General features: G+C 39.3%; 1 pseudogene; it reads left to right on the top strand.

The window, feature by feature from the left end:
• Positions 1–3,705: 3,705 nt before the first annotated feature.
• Positions 3,706–3,958, top strand: LOC144679313 (general transcription factor IIH subunit 5 pseudogene; annotated as a pseudogene).
• The last annotated feature ends 1,045 nt before the right edge of the window (positions 3,959–5,003 follow it).

Below are 5,003 nucleotides of genomic sequence, written 5' to 3'. Positions count from 1 at the left end.
TGTCACCTGCTTAAGAACCAGAGTAAATATATTCAACAATTTTATTGGTACATTAACCAAAGGAATAGGAATGCTAGTTTAAGCATTTTGTGCATGCATGTGTGCATACCCACATGTGTGTTAGTGTTTTTGAATGTATCTGTATATGTAAGTGTGTGTATCTGTGCACATGTTTGTGTGTGCATATAAATGTGTACATGTACACAGGAGTGTATGATATTGTATGTGCACACAGGAGAGTATTTTTGTGTACATTGTGTATGAGTGCACATGCATTTATATGTGTGCGCATACAATTCCTGCTCAGCAGCTCCCTCAATTATATCTTGATGTATAAACAAAACTATTCAAAATTAAATATAAAAAAAAGAAGAAAAACAGAAGGTAAAATTAATTAAAACACTTCATCCCCAATTTATTTTAGAAGGATTTTAGCATTGAATTCTCTTTTCAAGAACCCTTCGGATCCCCAAGAGGTGAACATGAAAGCATTCTGATTTAACATGATGTCACAGTATTTCATAGTTTCTTCCACACAGGATTGTTATGGGAGTTTATTTCCAAGCAGCTGGAAATAGATTTAAGAGCCAGGATTCGATGTCACTGAAACTTGCTGTCCACAGTCAGGGTGAGTTCTGGGGTGGAGTGCCTCAATATTGTCATGTATTTCATTTGGGCAGGAACAGGAATACTGCAGCTGATTTTCAAAATTTGTTCTGTGTTGATGTTAGTAGTGCAGAAAAGCAATCAGTTGTGCGCTTTTCATTTCTAAATTGCAGTGTTTTTGGTTATGGTATAAATTGGTCGCCCAGACACAAAGCTTTGTGGTGGTTAGCAGTGACGTTATTTCAGTGGCATACAGAGAGCACTTCCTCCTACTTTCAAATTCACTGAGGCTCCACAACCCTCACATAGCTATCAAGTCAGCTTCAAACCCTCCCCAGAGATGTGACTGCACTCAAACTGCTGGCAGAGGGATTTTTACTTCGCAAGATCGTCGAGGCCATGATAAATCTATACCGATGGTGATGAGTTCGGACTTTTGAACCCACTGTGGTGTATTCAAAAGTCTGTGGTTTCTCAAATGTGATGTGCAGGGCAAAGTTTCAACATTCCACTTAACATCTAATTTGCATCCTGATAAATCACCACCACTTGGCTGTCACAACAAAGATGAAAATTGCTTACAGAATGCAGGGCATTGACATGCAACCGATATAGTGAGTGTCTCTCCACTGGTTATAAACATCTCCCTGGTGGCTATTGCAGCAATATATATTCAGGAGGTTCAAATAAGGTCTGGTTTTTTTTAATCATTTTATCTTTTATGATAACTATTTCCAATCCCTTTTCCAGCTGGACCTCCTTGGAGGTGATTTTATTTCTACTGCTTGTCAGAAACCAAGTGGGGCCACAGATAAAATTGCCCAGGCTACTTACACTGAAGTGGCTTCCTAGCCAGATGAAGATATTGGAGAAGAGAATCAGGCCAGAAGAGGTTCAAATAGGTAGGTTTTTTACTTTCCTCATAGATCAAGAAAGAACGGCAATGCTTCTCCATGTCAGGCAATGAAAGCTCAGGCGTCTCCTTCTGTGGACTCACTCCCTCTTCACGATCACAATAACCCCACTAGATGACTCTGGCAGCTAATCCTGCCACCTGCCTGGTGTCACCAAGCTTTCCCTAGTTTCACAACTGGAATGGTTTCAATGAGGTTTCGGAATTAAAATAGGCCAGGCCTCATTTCCAAAGCAGCAAGTGACTTTCCAACTGTCCCTAACCTTCCCTGAATTAGAAGCAGGTTCCCCATGTCATAGGCCGACTCTCATTTAAAGAACAGACAGGCAACCTGCTTCCAGATTTCTGAAGATGCTGCTCTGTGTTTCGACACCAGATGGTGCAAGAGTGTAGCCTGGGTTGTGCCTCTCTTCCTATTTCCTCTCCTTCCCATAGGCAATTGCTCGGTCTCCACTCTCTACACAATCACCATATGGCCAATTCCAGTCATAAATTAACATCTTACTACTCCCTGCCACAGCGTGCTTCAATCTCGGCAGAACATTCATGCAGTGAACATCGAAGCCCTGTTCTGAAGTACATTGGTCAGTCACTCAGATGTTGATTTTGAGTTAAGAGTCTATTTAAAGCATTACTCAAGCAGCTTCCCTTGTGGAATCAGTGTATACAAATTGTTGTATATAATGAATGAGAATCTGAAGAGGGTATAGGCACATAAGTCCGGAATAAATGCATCTACATTGGTTAGACACCTGAGGAGAAACAGAGACATGGTTACTTTTCCAAATGTCTAAATATTCTATGAAGATTAAATGTCGAACAAACTGTCTGAGCTCAGCTCCTGCAACAAGGAGATAGCTCTGTTACTCCCCCTAGAGGTCACAGCCAAAACAGTATGTTCTACACAGCAACTGCGACAGATCTTTTAATGACAAGTTATCATGCACATTTTAAGTCAATACAAAGTTTTTTTTAGTTTCATATCAATGCAAAATATGTACCAGGAATGGTTACTAAGCTGGCAACATATTCAATTTAAACAGAAAGTACAAAACAGCCAAGGTAAAAAAGAGCTGAGAATTGGGAACAAAACAGAGAATTTTGGAAATACACCAAGGGTCTGTCCCAATTTTGGATATAATCATGTTCTGCCATAATGTTCAGCATAAAATAAGCTCACATCACTGTTTTCACACCAGATACAGCATAACTGCAATCACTACAAAGCGAAGGTTGCACATCTCAGTTGGTTCAACTTTTTAAATGTTTTTGACTTCATATCAACTCTTCAATCTCATTAAAGTTTCACTGCTTCTAGAGATAAGTGAAGTAAAAAGATGTCCAGAAAAACATTTAGGACCAGTGGTTCTCTTATCTAATGACAAAGTCACATCAGAAAGGAACACTTCTTCCAAAGTGAAAAACAGATATGAGATATCAATTTGAATCTGATCCAGCCACTGAGAAGCAAAGGGGTAGGATTTTGTGCTGGTGTTACTCCAGAGGAATGTGGTGCGAACTCCACTAGGAGTCATATCAGCTTCTTGATTTCTTTTGGAACTTTCTGATGGAAATGATTGGGATGTACCATCACAGTTGTCTAGATATGGGTGCATGTGTGCTAAAGGAATGCAATAATGGCAATACCTTGACATAATTCCCACCAATTTTGTCTCAGAAACACTAGCTATTTGGAATGTTGGACATCCATAGTGCCAAATGTTAAAGGTCTACCTCAGCCAATGTAATCAGAGGGCAATTAATCACACGTCATAAGTTATCAGTTGAAAATAAAGAGGAAAAAATGTGAGGTGGAATTTCTGTGAAGAGTTTGCAGAAGATTGTTATAGGGGGAGATTGGCAGGATATTAATTTGGACCAGTCCCAAAGTTTGGCAGGCACACTTCATTGTGGGAGATACCCAAATATTGTTAAAGATATTTCCTGCCTGCTCATTGTGGGTTCCCAGGAGCTGGTTTGGGAGCCCCCAACGAACTGAAAAATGTTTTGAACAGAAACTGTCCTTGAGAGTTTATTTATACAGACATCCAAGGCTGAACACTCATAAGACCACTGGGAATAACTGCGGTGTTGGTTGATCTCATTGGACTACATCGTTGATATGTTCATATGCAGTTTGATGATCAACAGTGACTCTTGACAATCATCATAGAGCTTCAATAAAGATGGCTAATGTCTTATAAGGAGTTCTTATTGAATGTGACCCAGCCATGAAATAATTTTTGCTGTACTTAGATGAGACAAATGCTTTGGGGGAAAAAAATGCATAATTCAAGACCTGGATGAAACTCATCTGTTTATCCTGGTGGGGGACCACCTTAGGTCCATATCTTACAAGAAAAAGTTGGAGACTTAATGGATCAAAACTCATTTCAAATAATGCAGAAGTAATAAATGTCAGGGGTGGTTTAAAAAAAACCTGCTTCCTTGAAAATTGGTCAGTGGCAAGGAGGGCCTGGGGCAGAACCTTTACTCAGACCAGGATGTGACAGGATGCTGCCTATATGGAAAACTCTATAAAACAGCACCAATGTTACACCCATACAGCTATGGAGAACAATGTTATAATGCAACTATTTAATAGATAAGTTTATGATATGCCTATATAACTGGAATAAATAAGGTTATAACTGAAGTGAGAAATGTTATAATTCATCTGTAAAACTTGGGATAAACTAATCTCAGGAATGGTGACCATGTTAGCTATTATCAATTGTATAATCCCATTTGGTTCACTAATGTCCTTTAGGGAAGGAAATCTACATCCTTATCCAGTCTGGCCTACTTGTGATTCCAGACCCACAGCAATGTGGTTAATTCTTAACTGCCCTCTGAAATAGGCTAGCAAGTTATTCAGTTGAACCAAACTGCTGCAGCAAAGTCCTAACAGCACTTGCACCACAGATAGGCAAATGCAGTTCAAGATGGGCAACACCTTCTCAGGGTAAATATGGATGGGCAACAAATGCTAGCCATGCCAGCAATGTCCACATCCCATGAAAGAATAAAAACCAGAAGACTAACTCACTGCTAAAAGCTCTTCAGTTATAGTTTCAAAATCATTTAGCCAACAGGCTAGATTTCAACTGAATCCTTCCTGAAAGAGGTTTTCATAATGTATTTTTGGGCTGAGAGTCCAGACATCCATTACTGTTTTGAAACTGCTGTGTCCAAGAAAAACATTGCTTGATTAACAACTCTTTCTCTCTGATCTATTCTGTCAATTGCACATTGTTTATTTACACATGACAAAAAAATGTAAGTGCTTGCAGTTTCTGATACTGATACTTTAAATGGTCTGGATGATTGACACTTTTATAGGACTGTAGTAAGAGTAACTTCTATAAATGAATGACTTTTTTTGAAAGATTTTACACACATGCTATTGTTACTCTAGTGTTCAGTGCTTATCTGTAGAGTGTATACGGGGCGTATGGTCATGGAAGTGCCATAGATTGGTGGT

This window comes from Cetorhinus maximus, chromosome 4 (genome assembly GCF_964194155.1).
Source record: "Cetorhinus maximus chromosome 4, sCetMax3.hap1.1, whole genome shotgun sequence".
NCBI classification, from domain to species: Eukaryota; Metazoa; Chordata; class Chondrichthyes; order Lamniformes; family Cetorhinidae; genus Cetorhinus; species Cetorhinus maximus.
This window is presented reverse-complemented; position numbering and strand designations above follow the sequence as displayed.